The sequence below is a fragment of the Schistocerca cancellata genome, chromosome 10 (assembly GCF_023864275.1).
Source record: "Schistocerca cancellata isolate TAMUIC-IGC-003103 chromosome 10, iqSchCanc2.1, whole genome shotgun sequence".
NCBI classification, from domain to species: Eukaryota; Metazoa; Arthropoda; class Insecta; order Orthoptera; family Acrididae; genus Schistocerca; species Schistocerca cancellata.
The window spans coordinates 133,638,734-133,656,709 of NC_064635.1; positions in this window are offsets into that span (position 1 = coordinate 133,638,734).

The window sequence follows — 17,976 nt, forward strand, 5'->3', positions numbered from 1 at the left end:
GGTGATTATGTCGAAAAATAGCTAAATGTTCAAGCTGTAAACTGATGTCAATCATTGTCGAAATAAACAGGTCTACGTACTTATAAAAAAATAGGAGACCTTACTTTTGGGATTATCCTCGTATAAGAGGAAGGCTTCCTATCACGGTGGAAGTTATTGACGAGGTTGCTGCTGCTATAACTGACCATGTAGCACTTGCCCCGCATAGCGCCTGCACTAGTGCAGTGTCACGAGAATTGTCCATCCCATGACAACAGCACAGAAAGTTCTGAGGTCTGTTTTACGCTGGCACCCGTACGAGATCCAAACGGCGCAGCAACTGAATTCTCATGATCCGCAACATTCTAAATTTACTGTTGGCTTTCTGGCTCTGATCGAAGTTAATGACATATGGTCGGCCGTTATTATATGGGATGAGACGCATTTTACACTACACCCTGCACTGAACACAGAACTGCCACATTTGGGGCACTGTTAAACCGCGTGCTGTGGACGAAGAGTGTTTGCACTCGCGGTATGTGACTCTGTGGTGTGGATTCACAAGCACCTTTATTCTCGGACCGTTCTTCTTTGAAGAGAATACACCCAGAGGGTCTGTCAGGTGTACCGTGAAGTTTACACGTTATGGAGACCTCCTTGCAAAGGATGTTAGTACCGCTTTGGAAGAGCGCAACTGTGTGGAAACCACTGTTTTCATGAGAGATGGGGCAACGCCTCACGTTGCTCGCCCAGTGAAAGATCTGCTTAATTTACCCCTCCACGAACGTGTAATCTCCAGAGATTTTCCAGATGCCTGGCCTGCAAGATCATGTGATCTGAATCTATGTGACTTTTTGTCCTGGGAATAAATAGAACGCGTTAACCACGGACACGTGTGGTCTCTACCTGATTTGAAGGCTAGTATACAAGAACACGTTGCTCAGATTCCAACGGAACTGGTGCGAGCACCTGTTGATCGTGTCGTTTTATGGATGCAGCATCTGTGACGTCTCCTGGAAAAACCTATAAAAATTAAACTAAACCTATACTAGGCGTGTAAATGTGAAGTATAGAGAAAGTACAAAACTGAGTCTGTTTTTGTCGATAAAAACCGTGGCTAATACGATAGATAATTATAAAACCTAAAAGTCGTTAATACGAAATTTCTTGTGTTAAAAATGTTAATAAAATATGTAATTTAGTATCGAAGAATAACTATACAATGCAAAGACATTCTTTGTAATCATGGAAGTTATTTCTCTTTAATGTTAAAAATACTTTGTTCAATCCCCGTCGACGCGCAGGTCGTCGAAGTGGCGTCAAATCGAAAGACCTGTACCAGGCGAACGGTCTACCCGACGGGGGGGCCTTAGCCACACGACATTTCATTTCATTTCATTTCATTCCAACGATGTAAACCACTTCTGGCTCTGCTGTTGAAGAATTTTAAGTCGCTGAACTGTTCTGACTCACTAAGTATTGTTGTCGTATTTTTTGTTACAAGATATGGTGAAAAGTTAATTTCTCCTGTTTTCATTCATAACCTCTTTCTTCCTGTGGAAATATTTAAGCGAAAATAATTATTTAAAGTAAGTTTTGTAGAAGATTGCCCATCTGGCTTTCTTTTATCGTAATGGTGCACAGGCGGCCATTACGTGGAATGTAGTTGAAATATTATAAAAGGGCTTCACCGCCAAGTTAACTTAATAAATAGTTTGAACACTGATAATAATTTTCAAGCATTAATATTTGCAAAGTTCATAGATAAATTTAACTGCAGCAGGCAACAATCGTAAGTCTTCCTCACGATATCTCTGACTTTGCAATTAAATTTATTTCTGTTAAATAAATGCTTAACCACTGAAGCCAGTGTGAAATAAATGAAATTATTTATCGTGAGTACAAATCCTTTACCTACGTAGGTGGGCCGGCCGGAGTGGCCGAGCGGTTCTTGGCGCTTCAGTCTGGAACCGCGCGACCGCTTCGGTCGCAGGTTCGAATCCTGCCACGGACGTGGATGTGTGTAATGTCCATAGGTTAGTTAGGTTTAAGTAGTTCTAAGTTCTAGGGGACTGATGACCTCAGATGTTAAGTCCCATAGTGCTCAGAGCTATTTGAACCATTTGAGCCTACGTAGGTGGTTATACCGCCTCTCTCTCTCTCTCTCCGCAACAGTTAATAAGGCAATAACAGTAATAGCTTCAAGCTACTTCCCTATGATCTTTTAGCGAGCCGCGAGTTTGAATAACGTAATTAAACCATTGCAAGCAAAACTTACCCATTTTTGCCTGCTAGCAACTTTGATTGCCGTTGGCGTACACGAAAGCCGCATTTACGAGCGTGCAGAATATACGCGACCCCCTACAGAATATTAAATATCTATTACCTTTTTCCAAACAACCCCGACCACATCTTAAATTAAAATCAGAACACTTTAACACCAAAGACGGAGACGATACACATCTCGTCGTCTCCGTTACTCATATTGAACAAATTGAGTAAGCGGCAGTTAATAAGAAATCAACATTATGCCTTTCTCACTCGTTTTAACCTTTTCTGCTCACGTCCCGTCCTTAGTCCATTCGACGTGGAAAAATTTCAAAACATCTTTCTTGCTTTCACAGTGTCAGATCTGTACCTGGTGGCCAAAACTGGAACTAATGTCTTTTCCATCGTAAATCGGTTTCGCATTAACGTATTACGATATTAGCTGCCATACAATAATTACAACCCACATTCGACCTCTGTGAGTAGCTGCATTTTAATTATAATGACCCAGTGCTTATGAATAACGCTGTACTTCGTAAGGCATAAGGAGAGTACTTCTGAAACAAGCGTTAGTATTGAGCGTAATTTGTGAGTGGACTGTGGGTTTCTTGGCACGGAGCACGCAGCATGTTAATTTACTCGAAAAGTTACCGACAAATGTAGATATAATTTCATTTGTACTCCAGGGAGGTAAGTTGAGAGTCTTCCTGTACGTGTTGTGTAGCAATGACTTGGCAAATAACATTAATAGTGACCTGCGACGTTTCACAGATGATGATGTTTTCTGTAAGAAATTACTGTCTGAGAAAAACTGCACAAACATTCTGCCAAGCACTGAAATGTTTTCGAAGTGGTGAAAAATTGCCAGCTTACTTTTAGTACTCAGAAAGGTAAAATCAAGGTTTTCACAAAACGACAAAACGTAGTATCCTATGATTACAATATCAATGAGTCACAGCTGGAACCAGTCTACCATTACAAAAACGTGATGTAACAATTGTAAGACGTTTATATTTCTATTGTTTATTGTCAAATCACAATTTATCAAAGATGTTTATATTTTATTAATAGGATTAAGTAGGAATAATTAATATTTGTCATGCTGGAAATAATTGTGGTAGCAGGGAATGTCTGCGCCAAAGTATTGTTGACAAGAGAGACCGCAAATTGATATAATTTTAAAAAGGGCGGGAGAGACCGCGTACGGATACATTTTGAGAAAAGAGCGGGAAAGTCCGCGCATTGATACCTTTTGTAATGGTAGCAGGGATTGTCTGCACCAGAAAGCATTGTTGGCAGGAGAGACCGCACTTTAGCGCTTCATAGGAAGTCAGTAGTAAGCGAGATGTGAAGCGAGTCTGTAGCAGGTCTGAAGCGAGAGGTTGAGAGGAGCAGTGTGCCTGCCAGCCACCAGCTATGATTTACAAGAGATTATAAACGGATGTACAGAGACATCAGCTAACTATTATAATAAGAGGAACTAATATTATTGAATTAATTTTTTGGAGAAACTCAAGACTACTGAAGGTATGTTTGCGCATTGCTAGTTGTAAGATTATTGTAAAAAAGTAAGTCCCATTTGAACGTTTGTAAAATCATTTCATTCAGAATATAATTAACTTTTGCCAGCAATATTGCATTACTGATTATAATCCATCTCAAAAACCATCAACGTAAAACTTCGCAAAATTTTATTGTTGTCAAGAAAAAGTTAAGCTATGAATTACGTAATTTCAGTCAAATTAATCAAAGAATAACGTCAACTTTGCTATTAAAGAATAACGTCAGCTTTGGTAATAAATACAGCCACTAATTATGAAAGCCCACCAGCAGCTAATAGAGTATAGTAAAACAGAGTAAGTATATTCATGTCACAGTTTGATGTAGCAGCCAGATGGCGATCCAGTAACAGTAAAAAAGGTAAGGAACAGTTTTGGGTTATTGCAGATAACTACGGGCCACGACGACGACACATTCTATGTTTCGTCGAAATAATCAGAAAATCACTTTTAATAAGCAGCAATTAAATTTGTATGCGAAGATAGAGAAAGAGAATAAATCTCAAAGGGAAGATTTCATTTTGTTATTATTAAGCAAGAGATAGAAATCCTAAGGAAGCGTTTCATAGTTTATTGTATAGGTGACCAGCTCATTAGTAGGACACGGGTAAAGAGCAGTCAATATACAGGGTGGTCCATTGATAGTGACCGGGCCAAATATCTCACGAAATAAGCATCAAACGAAATACTACAAAGAACAAAACTCGTTTAGCTCGAAAGGGGAAACCAGATGGCGCTATGGTTGGCCCGCTAGATGGCGCTGCCATAGGTCAAACAGATATCAACTGTGTTTTTTTAAAACAGGAACCGCCATTTTTATTACATATTCGTGTAGTACGTAAATAAAACATGAATGTTTCAGTTGGACCACTTTTTTTGCTTTCTGATAGATGGCGCTGTAATAGTCACAAACGTACAAGTACGTGGTATCACGTAACATTCCGCCAGCCAGTGCGGATGGTATTTGCTTCGTGATGCATTACCCGTTTTAAATTGGACCGTTTACCAATTGCGGAAAAGGTCGATATCGTGTTGATGTATGGCTATTGTGATCAAAATGCTCAACGGCCGTGTGCTATGTATGCTGCTCGGTATCCTGGACGTCATCATCCAAGCGTCCGGACCGTTCGCAAGATAGTTACGTTATTTAAGGAAACAGGATGCGTTGAACCACATGTGAAACGTCAACCACGACCTGCAACAAATAATGATCCGCACGTCAGCAGCAGACAAATTGCGCGAGAATCGGGAATCTCAAAAACGTCGGTGTTGAGAATGCTACATCAACATCGATTGCAGCCGTACCATATTTCTTTGCACCAGGAATTTCATGGCGACGACTTTGAACGTCGTGTACAGTTCTGCCACTGGGCACTAGAGAACTTACGGGATGACGACAGATTTTTTGCACGCGTTCTATTTAGCGACGAAGCGTCATTCACAGACAGCGGTAACTTAAACCGGCATAATATGCACTATTGGGCAACGGAAAATCCACGATGGCTGCGACAAGTGGAACATCAGCGACCTTGGCGGATTAATGTATGGTGCGGCGTTATGGGAGGAAGGATAATTGGTCCCCATTTTATCGATGTTAATCTAAATGGTGCAATGTATGCTGATTTGCTACGTAATGTTCTACCGATGCTACTACAAGATGTTTCACTGCATGACAGAATGGCGATGTACTTGCAACATGATGGATGTCCGACACACACCTCGCGTGAGGTTGAAGCGGTATTGAATAGCATATTTCATGACAGGTGGATTGGTCGTTGAAGCACCATACCGTGGCCCGCACGTTCACAGGATCTGACGTCCCCGGATTTTTTTCGGTGTGGAAGGTTGAAGGATATTTGCTATCGTGATCCACCGACAACGCCTGACAACATGCGTCAGCGCATTGTCAATCCATGTGAGAACATTACGGAAGGCGAACTACTCGCTGTCGAGAGGAATGTCGTTACACGTATTGCCAAATCCATTGAGGTTGACGGACATCATTTTGAGTATTTATTACATTAATGTGGTATTTACAGGTAATCACGCTGTAACAGCATGCGTTCTCAGAAATGATAAGTTCACAAAGGTACTTGTATGAAATTGGAACAACGGAAATAAAATGTTGAAACGTACCTATGTTCTGTATTTTAATTTAAAAAACCTACCTGTTACCAACTGTTCGTCTAAAATTGTGAGCCTTATGTTTGTGACTATTACAGCGCCATCTATCACAAAGCGAAAAAAGTGGTCCAACTAAAACATTCATATTTCTTTACTTACTACACGAATGTATACTAAAAAATGGGGGTTCCTATTTAAAAAAACGCAGCCGATATTCGTTTGACCTGTGGCAGCGCCACCTAGCGGGCCAACTACAGCGCCATCTGGTTTCCCCCTTCAAGCTGGGCAAGTTTCGTTCTGCGTTGTTTTTTCGTTTGACGCTTATTTCGTGAGATAGTTTGCCCGGTCACGATCAATGGACCACCCTGTATAATGAGGACTGTCTACAGTAAACTCTTGTGACACATGCTAGGAAATTGCTCATCGTGTTGGAAGCATACCAACAGCACCAAGATATCAATCCGTGAACGACAGCGCACGGCACCAAAACGTTCGAAAATGCTGCTCGCGAAAATGCGATTTTTCAGTGGGTTATATCTCCGTTCCTTTTGATCACAGTGATAAGGGGTCCAGAGTTCTGGAAAGCCCTTAGCCTAGACACCACATTTATATCTGTCGGAAGAACGGACATTCTTTAGCTATTCTACAGTGCAGGGTCAAAATTTAAACATTATACAGCTTTCTCCAGCCCAGGCAAATTGAGCAAACCGGTTGGTACTTTTTTATTAGATTTGCTCTAGGGTGGACCTACGGGGGCTTATAAAAGCATTATTTGATCATGGGCCGCTCCTGAGAAAACCACGAAAAACCATGACTTTTAGGTTCGAAAAGTACCAATTGTGGTAATAGCCACTTGTATAATTTCTATACGTGGCAGATCGCCGACGTTTTTGCCATACGTTCTCAGAATGATATTCTAGAGGACCTTCGTAACTTTCTTTGATAGCATTATCACTTACCAAGATGCGGATGTTCAAAGTTACCGTACTTTGCAGAAAACAGCAAAAACCGGTTTCTAGCCGTTTCTCCGGAGTAGGCAGTAGTAATCTAAATAACTAACAGTAGCTAATGGCTCACATTTCAACTCTACATTCCTTAGGCATTCATATAGAAACGCCAGTTTTTAATTTCCGGAAATTTGTATCCGTTGTCAAAATACTCACGAAGAAGCACGATTTTTGAGTACCAAAAGTATCAGCTGTGCAGACGGCCACTTCTATAATTTCTATTCATTACAAACTGTCGAAATTTTTACCGTATAGTTTTAAGATGATATCCTCGGGGAATCTTGCAACTTTTTTCGATATCATTATCCAGAGGTTCAAATTTACCTTATTTATGCATGAAGAATATGCACGTAAACTGGTGTAAGGCGTAAATTTAGTTTCAACTCACATAGTGAACCGCTGTCAACAGTTCTAGACTCATCGCAAGAGTTCTGAGGTTACCCAACTATGTTTTTAGTCTGCATTTTTCCACCAATATAATTTTATGATGCGCTGTCTGTGTATACTGGGCACTTCACATCTGTTCAAATATGCACCTGGTGGTACTGTAGTGACAAAAGATAGGTTACCAAGGGGCTTAACATGCCTGAAAAGGAGCTTAACATGCCTGAAAATAGCTTAAAATGATTGCCAAAAATTATGTAAAACTGGTAAGACTGCAAATTCAGTAAAATAATTCTGATAACTTTTTACTGCTGTAAGATACACATCTAAGCTGGTCATATTCGGTGAGCTGTGAACGATGAGCAAAGTACCAGAGAGAATGTAAAGCACACGGTTTTGTTTTAACCTATTGCTGTGCGTACTTGTATGCTATTTCTGTGAATCAAAGTATATAAATGTTTCGAAGTATATAAATAAACTGCCATAACATTCCAAAATGGGATTTTCACTCTGCAGCGGAGTGTGCGCTGATATGAAACTTCCTGTCACATTAAAACTGTGTGCCGGACCGAGACTCGAACTCGGGGCCTTTGACCCGCGCGGACAGGTTCTCTACCAACTGAGCTACCCCAGCACGACTCATTACCTGTCATCAAAACTTCAATTCTGGCAGTACCTCCTCTTCGCAATATCCTTTCTTGCAGGAGTGCTAGTTGAGCAATGTTCGCAGGAGAGTTTCTGTAGAGTTTGAGAAGGTAGGAGACGAGGTACTGGCAGAAGTAAAGCTGTGAGGAGGGGGCGTGAGACCTGCTTGGGTAGCTCAGATGGTAGAGCACTTGCCCGCGAAAGGCAAAGGTCCCGAGCTCGAGTCTCGGTCTGACACACAGTTTTAATCTGCCAGGAAGTTTTATGCCAAAATATTACTCACCTATAGAATTCGTGTTACATAAAAAGCACATCATGCTGTAGCTAGGGAAAGAAAAGAACCAGAGCAAAAACAAAGAAGGTGAATATGTTCCTCGTAAAAGATTCTGAAGAAAAGTTGGGAACCAGCTGCCTCAATCGTCATCCCGCCTTCCTCATCAAATATTTTGGCCTGCGAACAAATTCACGTTTTTTGGCAGAGAGATAGTGAGCGGGGAATAGAGAGAACACAGTGCCAGTGAGAGAGGAAGAAAGAAGAGACAGTGATGATGGGAGAGAAAATATAACAATGAAAGACAGAGAGAGAGGGATGAAGACAACTACACTGGGAGCCAAACATAAGACATTGGTGGTCAGTGAAAACAGTGGCAGTAAAAGAGAAAGAGAACTGGACGGAGATAGAAGCAATGGGGGCAAAAGAGACAGAAGTCAGCGAAAATGAAAAATATAGATGAGTGGAGACCATATATATGCTTGCGGATGATCTGGACCGTCATTGACAGATGAACCTTAACAAGCAGGCGTCGGGGAGGGCGCGCTACAGTTACATACAAAATTTTGAGAACCAATATTTTGAAACACCTGGCTTTAGGCGAAAAATAATTTGAATCCCTAAGAATATTTGAACTGCCGAGGTATTGTGGAGACAGTGGCAGTAGGAAAGAAAGATGAAAGGAGACAGCTGCAGTAGAATAAACACTGAACAGCCAAAGAAACTGGTGCACCTCAATAATACCATGCACGGCCCCCCGCGAATACGCAGAAGTGCCGCAATACGACTAATGTATGAAGTAGTGCTGGAGCGAACTGACACCATGAATCCTGCAGGGCTGTTCATAAGTCCGAAAGAGTACGAGATCTCTTCTGAACAGCGCGTTGCAAGGTTTCCCAGATATGCTCAGTAATGTTCATGTCAGGAGAGTGTTTCTTCATCACTCTGTAGCAATTCTGGACGTGTGGGATGTCGCATTGTCCTTCTGGAATTGCCCAAGACCGCTGGAATGCACAATGGACATGAATGGATGCAGGTGATGAGACAGGAATCTTACGTACATGTCACCTGTCACAGTCGTATCTAGACGTATCAATGGTCCCGTATCGGTCCAATTACAAATCCCCTGCACCGTTACAGAGCCTCCACCAGCTTGAACACTCCCCTGCTGACATGCAGGGCTCATGGATTCGTGAGGTTGTCTCCATACCCTTACACATCCATCCGCTGTGTATTTGAAACGAGACTCGTCCGACTAGGCAACATGTTTCCAGTCATCAACAGTCCAACGTCGGCGTTGACGGGCCCAGGCGAGGCGTAAAACTTTGTGTCGTGCAGTCATCAAGGATACACGAGTGGGCCTTAGGCTCCGAAAGCCCATAGCGATGATGTGACGTCACCTGTACGTCACCTTAATTAATCTTCATTAAAACTGACTTCATCTCAGAAAGAGACGACCAGTGCTGCTACTTAACAACATTAAATGTGCAACAATTAGAAAATCTTAATTTGGAAGTTAGCTGAAATAATTTATTCTGGGCTACTTCGTCATTCTCTAGATGAAGTTTTATTTAGAAACATTTTTTTGTGTAATGAAACAGTCCGAACACTATAAAGGTGTTTCTTCATTTACTGGTGACCACTTTCGACCACTGTTCTGTGCAGTGCAGTGGTTATAAGCCACCTAGAGTGGCGCCTGCTTCTCGAGAGCTTCAACAGACTCCCATGGAGTAAGCGGTCTGATGATGACTAGAACAATGGTCGAAACCAGTCACCAGTAGATAAATAAACATCTTTTGCTGTTCGGACTGTTTTATTATATAAAAACTTTGACTTCCGATAGAAACAAAGTAAAATGTTTCAAAAAATTTCAAACTCTTTTTATAAAGTGCGTATGTTACATACTTACTAATGTTATTAGACTAAAAAAATTTTCTGTTACTTGATCTCGTATGTGTAAAGTCAGCAGGTAGACAAATTTAAATGTCAATTTCGTTAATATTCTGTAAACTGATTCATTCCGTACCGTTATGGACTTCATACAAAGTAACACATAGAATATGTAACTAACAGAATAACTAATTAGCTGCACGTTTTCTGATGTCAGAATGAAATAACACTGAGACATTTGCATCCTTTGGCTTCCATTTTTCAGATAAGGACAGGTTTAGTCCGTATGAGTATCTGAACTCACAAATCTTGCGCCGTTGTGAAACAGAAAATCCTGATCAAAATACTAAAGATCACTGCATAAAGCTATGATTTGTGTTTAGTGTATTTCTTCTGGGCCAGTTTTGTGTTTGTCACTCTGCACATACCTCTAGATATTTTGACCCATAAATGATTCATTGGCACTCTCATCTTCCTTGTTTTAGACTGACAAATGGAGTGCAAGTGTTTTGAGAAATCCTTAGGGAACCTGTAGCAGGCTTTGTCAATGATGTACGAGTTCTGAAACGCTAGAAACCCATGTTTACGTTGCTCGTGTGTGTGTGTGTGTGTGTGTGTGTGTAGAATGCTAAAGGTGATGGTTAAAGACTTTGAAGGACATATCCAAAAACGAAGGCTGACTGTATTAACGAATTTAAGAGACGGTTATACTTTGCATTATATATAAAGATGCATGCAGCTTTACTGTATGGTTAAATGATGATGACGTCCTCTTGGGTAAAATATTCCGGAGGTAAAATAGTCCCCCATTTGGATCTCCGGGCGGGGACTACTCAAGAGGACGTCGTTAACAGGAGAAAGACAACTGGCGTTCTACGGATCGCAGCGTGGAATGTCAGGTCCCTTAATCGGGCAGGTAGGTTAGAAAATTTAAAAAGGGAAATGGATAGGTTAAAGTTAGATATAGTGGGAATTTACGAAGTTCGGTGGCAGGAGGAACACGACTTTTGGTCAGGTGAATACAGGGTTATAAATACAAAATCAAATAGGGGTAATGCAGGAGTAGGTTTAATAATGAATAAAAAAATGGGAGTACAGGTAAGCTACTACAAACAGAATAGTGAACGCATTATTGTGGCCAAGATAGACACTAAGCCCACGCCTACTACAGTAGTACAAGTATATATGGCAACTAGCTCTGCGGATGACGAAGAAATTGAAGAAATGTATGATGAGATAAAAGAAATTCTTCAGATAGTGAAGGGAGACGAAAATTTAATAGTCATGGGTGACTGGAATTCGGTAATCGGAAAAGGGGGAGAAGGAAACGTACTAGGTGAATACGGATTGGGGCTAAGAAATGAAAGAGGAAGCCGCCTGGTAGAATTTTGCACAGAGCACAACTTAATCATAGCTAACACTTGGTTCAAGAATCGTAAAAGAAGGTTGTATACATGGAAGAACCCTGGAGATACTAAAAGGTATCAGATAGATTATATAATGGTAAGACAGAGATTTAGGAACCAGGTTTTAAATTGTAAGAGATTTCCAGGGGCAGATGTGGACTCTGACCATAATCTATTGGTTATGAACTGTAGATTAAAACTGAAGAAACTGCAAAAAGGTGGGAATTTAAGGAGATGAGACCTGGATAAACCGGATAAACCAGAGTTTGTAGAGAGTTTCAGGGACAGCATAAGGGAACAATTGACAAGAATGGGGGGAAGAAATACAGTAGAAGAAGAATGGGTAGCTTTGAGGGTTGAAGTAGTGAAGGCACCTCAGGATTAAGTAGGTAAAAAGACGAAGGATAGTAGGAATCCTTGGGTGACAGAAGAAATATTGAATTTAAATGATGAAAGGAAAAATATAAAAATGCAGTAAATGAGGCAGGCAAAAAGGAATACAAACGTCTCAAAAATGAGATCGACAGGAAGGGCAAAATGGCTAATCAGGGTTGGTTAGAGGACAACTATAAGAATGTAGGGGCATAGATCACTAGAGTTAAGATAGATACTGCCTACAGGAAAATTAAAGAGACCCTTGAAGAAAAGAGAACCACTTGTATGAACATCAAGAGCTCAGATGGAAACCCAGTTTTAAGCAAAGAAGGGAAAGCAGAAATGTGGAAGGAGTATACAGAGGGTCTATACAAGGGCGAGGTACTTGAGGGCAATATTATGGATATGGAAGAGGATGTAGATGAATATGAAATGGGAGATATGATACTGCGCGAAGAGTTTGACAGAGCGCTGAAAGACTTAAGTCGAAACAAGGCCCTGGGAGTAGACAACATTCCATTAGAACTACTGACAGCCTTGGGAGAGCCAGTCCTGACAAAACTCTACCATCTGGTGAGCAAAATGTATGAGACAGGCGGTACCCTCAGACTTCAAGAAGAATATAATAATTCCAATCCCAAAGAAAGCAGGTGTTGACAGATGTGAAAATTACCGAACTATCAGTTTAATAACTTACAGCTGCAAAATACTAACGCGAATTGTTTACAGACGAATGGAAAAACTGGTAGAAGCCGACTTCAGGGAAGATCAGATTCAATTCCGTAGAAATATTGGAACACGTGAGGCAATACTGACCCTACGACTTAGACGCTAGATTAAGAAAAGGCAAACCTGCGTTTCTAGCATTTGCAAAATTAGAGAAAGCTTTTGACAATGTTGACTGGAATACTCTCTTTCAAATTCTGAAGGTGTCAGGGGTAAAATACAGGAAGCGAAAGGCTATTTATGATTTGTACAGAGACTAGATGGCAGTTATAAGAGTCGAGGGACATGAAAGGAAAGCAGTGGTTGGGAAGGGAGTGAGACAGGGTTGTAGCCTCTCCCCGATGTTATTCAATCTGTAATTGAGCAAACAGTAAAGGAAACAAAAGAAAAATTCTGAGTAGGTATTAAAATACATGGAGAAGAAATAAAAACTTTAAGGTTCGCCGATGACATTGTAATTCTGTCAGAAACAGCGAAGGACTTGGAAGAGCAGTTGAACGGAATGGACAGTGCCTTAAAAGGTTGGTATAAGATGAACATCAACAAAAGCAAAACGAGAATAAAGGAATGTAGTCGAGTTAACTCTGGTGATGCTGAAGGAATTAGATTAGGGAATGAGACACTTAAAGTAGTAAAGGAGTTTTGCTATTTGGGGAGCGAGTAGAGAGGATACGAAATGTAGACTGGCAATGGCAAGGAAAGCGTTTCTGAAGAAGAGAACTTTGTTAACGTCGAGTATAGATTTAAGTGTCAGGAAGTCGTTTCTGAAAGTATTTGTGTGGAGTGTAGCCATGTATAGAAGTGAAACATGGACGATAAATAGTTCGGGCAAGAACAGAACAGAAGCTTTCGAAATGTGGTGCTACAGAAGAATGCTGAAGATTAGATGGGTAGAACACATAACTGATGAAGGTATAGAACAGAATTGGAGAGAAGAGGTGTTTGTGGCACAACTTGACTAGAAGAAGGGATCGGTTGGTAGGACATGTTCTGAGGCATAAAGGGATCACCAATTTAGTATTGGAGGGCAGCGTGGAGGGTAAAAATCGTAGAGGGAGACCAAGAGATGAATACACTAAGCAGATTCAGAAGGATGTGAGCTGCAGAGCTGCAGTACGTACTGGGAGATGAAGCAGGTTGCACAGGATAGGGTAGCTTGGAGTGTTGCATCAAACCAGTCTCAGGACTGAAGACCACAACAACAACACAAAGATTTTATTTAAGTACAACAAAAAGTCAGAGTCGTCAAGGTATCCTGCAAATTGATGTACAATAAATAGTGTGATAATAAAAAAGCTACAAAGGGTCAATATAGATGTAGTAGGGCTCAGTGAAGTGAAATGGAAAGAAGACAAAGGTTTCTGCTCATATGAGTGTAGCCTAATATCAACAGGAGCAGAAATTGGTATAAATGGAGTAAGATTCGTTATGAACAGGTAGGGCAGTTCAGTGATAGGGTTGTTCTTATCAGAATCGACAGCAAACCAGCAACGATAACGATAGCTCAGGTATACACGCCGACGTCGCATGCTGAAGATGAAGAGATAGCGAAAGTATACGAGGTTATTGAAAGAATAACACAGCAAGTAAAGGGAAATGAAAATCTAATAGTTATGAGGAACTGGAATGCAGTTGTCGGGGAAGGAGCAGAAAAAAAGTTACAGGAGAATATGGGCTTGGGAGAAGGAATGAGAGAGTAGAAAGACTAATTGAGCTAGCAATAGCGAATACTCTGTTCGAGAACCACAAGCGGAGGAGGTTTACTTGGAAAAGGCCGGGTGATACGGTAAGATTTCAGTTATAATACGTCATGGTCAGACAGAGATTCTGAAATCAGATACTGGGTTGTCAGGCGCACCCAGGAGCAGATATAGACTCAGATCACAATGTAGTAGTGATGAAGAGTAGGCTGAAGTTTAAGACATTAATAAGGAAGAATCAATATGCAAAGAAGTGGGATACGGAAGTACTAAGGAATGTCGAGATACACTTGAAGTTCTCTAAGGCCATAGGTACAGCAATAAGGAATAGGTCAGGAGGCAGTGCAGTTGAAGAGGAATGGACATCTCTAAAAAGGGCCGTCAGAGAAGTTGGAAAGTAAGACGTAGGCACAGATAAGGTAACTGCGAAGAAACCATGGTTGACAAAAGAAATACGTCAGCTGATTTGATGAAAGAAGGAAGTACAAAAATATTCAGGGAAATTCAGGAATACAGAAATACAAGTCGCTGAAGAATGAGAAATAAGAAGTGCAAGGAAGCTAACATGAAATGGCTACATGAAAAATGTGAAGAAATGGAAAGAGAAATGACTGTCGGAAGGAATGACTCAGCACACAGGAAAGTCAAAACCACCTTCGTTGACATTAAAATTAAGGGTGTTAACATTAACAGTGCAACGGAAATTCCACTGGAAATGCAGACGAGAGACCGCGTAGATCGAAAGAATACATTGAAAACCATTTGAGGAGGAAGATTTGTCTGATGTGATAGAAGAAGAAACAGGAGTCGATTTAGAAGAGATAGGGGATCCAGTATTGGTATCAGAATTTAAAAAAGCTTTGGAGGACTTAAGATCAAATAAGGCAGAAGGGATAGATAACATCCCATCAGAATTTCTAAAACCATTGTGAGAAGTGGCAAGTATTCACGTTGGTGTGTAGAATGTATGAGTCGGCAACGTACCATCTGACTTTCGGAAAAACATCATCGACACAATGCCGTAGACTGCGAGAGCTGACAAGTGCGAGAATTAGCGCACAATCAGCTTAACAGCTCATACATTCAAGTTGCTGACAAAAATAATATACAGAAGACCGCAGAAGAAAATTGAGGATGTGCTAGATGATGATCAGTTTGGCTTTAGAAAAGGTAACGGCACGAGAGAGGCAATTCTGACATTGCGGTTGATAACGGAAGGAAGTCTAAAGGAAAATGAAGACACGTTCATACGATTTGTCGACCTGGAAAAATCATTCGGCAATGTAAAATGGTGCAAGATATTCGAAATTCTGAGAAAAATAGGGGTAAGCTATAGGAAAGGACGGAACAAACACTGGTAGCAGTTACTTCTGTAAAATATCTGGGAGTATGCGTGCGGAACGATTTGAAGTGGAATGATCATATAAAATTAATTGTTGGTAAGGCGGGTACCAGGTTGAGATTCATTGGGAGAGTCCTTAGAAAATGTAGTCCATCAACAAAGGAGGTGGCTTACAAAACACTCGTTCGACCTATACTTGAGTATTGCTCATCAGTGTGGGATCCGTACCAGATCGGGTTGACGGAGGAGATAGAGAAGATCCAAAGAAGAGCGGCGCGTTTCGTCACAGGGTTATTTGGTAACCGTGATAGCGTTACGGAGATGTTTAACAAACTCAAGTGGCAGACCCTGCAAGAGAGGCGCTCTGCATCGCGGTGTAGCTTGCTCGCCAGGTTTCGAGAGGGTGCGTTTCTGGATGAGGTATCGAATATATTGCTTCCCCCTACTTATACCTCCCGAGGAGATCACGAATGTAAAATTAGAGAGATTAGAGCGCGCACAGAGGCTTTCAGACAGTCGTTCTTCCCGCGAACCATACGCGACTGGAACAGGAAAGGGAGATAATGACAGTGGCACGTAAAGTGCCCTCCGCCACACACCGTTGGGTGGCTTCCGGAGTATAAATGTAGATGTAGATAATTTCGCATCACAGGGTAAACAGTGTTCTGGGTTTGAGATAGCGGGGAGCCTGTGAATCCCCGCAACTCCTGTTCGTCGCATCGGTGCACTGCTGCCGCTGCCACGTGAATCCGATGTTGCCAGAAACATGTTTCCCGTCGCATCGAATACATGGCCATTTTTAAGACTAGCGGGAATTTTTAAATCGAACAAAAAAAATGATTCAAATGGCTCTGAGCACTATGGGACTTAACTTCTCAGGTCATCAGTCCCCTAGAACTTAGAACTACTTAAACCTAACTAAACTAAGGACATCACACAACACCCAGTCATCACGAGGCAGAGAAAAATCCCTGACCCCGCCGGGAATCGAACCCGGGAACCCGGGCGTGGGAAGCGAGAACGCTACCGCACGACCACGAGCTGCGGACTTAAATCGAACACTAAACATTTTGACATTAATTTCGAGTATAAGACGCACTTGAATTTTGGAGGCAGTTTTCCGAAGAAAAAATTGCGTCTTATAGTCCATAAAATATGGTATAATCAATCGAAATAGACTTAGAGAAATAGATGAAATTGTAAATAAGTGTGTTGAGGAGAGTTATTGGCTGGTTTTCAGCTATGGGCCTCTCTGTGTCAAGAAAATGCTGTACAGACAGGCGATAGGTTTAAAGTATAGAGAAGGCAGCATCTTCAAAATTTGTGAGTGCAGAAACTGATGAATTAAAATGAAAAAAGGACACATTTTAAAGCTTTTTAAACATCTCAGTTAATCAATTGAAGCTACACTATGTGATCAAAAGTATTTGGACACCTGGCTGAAAATGATTCACAACTTCGTGGTGCCCTCCATCGGTAATGCTGGAATTCAGTATGATGTTGGCCCATCCTTAGTCTTGATGACAGCTTCCACTCTCGCAGGCATGTCGAATCAGGTGCTGGAAGGTTTCTTGGGAATGGCAGCCCATTCTTCAGGGAGTCCTGCACTGAGGAGAGGTACCGATGTCGGTGGTGAGGCCCAGCACGGAGTCTGCGCTCCGAAACATCGCAAAGGTGCTCTATAGGATTCAGGTCAGGACTCTGTGCAGGCCAGTACATTACAGAGACGTGCGTTATGAACAGCCGCTCGATCGTGTTGAAAGATGCAATCGCCATCCCCGAATTTCTCTTCAACAGTGGGAAGCAAGAAGGAGCTTAAACCATCAATGTAAGTCTGTACTGTGAATGTGCCACGCAAAAGAACAAGGGGTGCAAGCCCCTCCATGAAAAACATGATCACAACATAACGCCACCGCCTCCGAATTTTTACTGTTTGCAATAGAGACTCTGGCAGATGACGTTCACCGGGCATTCGCCTTACCCACACCCTGCTATCGGATCGCCACACCGTGTACCGTGATTCGTCACTCCACACAACGTTTTTCCACTGTCCAATCGTCCAATGGTTACGTCGTTTGGCATCTATCGGCGTGATGTGTGACTTATGGGCAGCCGCTCGACCATGAAATCCAAGTTTTCTCACCTCCAACCTAATTGTCGTAGTACTTGCAGTGGATCCGGATGCAGTTTGGAATTCCTGTGTGATGGTCTGGATAGATGTCTGCCCACTACACATTACGACCCTCTTCAAATGTCGGCGGTCTCTGTCAGTCAACAGACGAGGTTGGCCTGTACGCTTC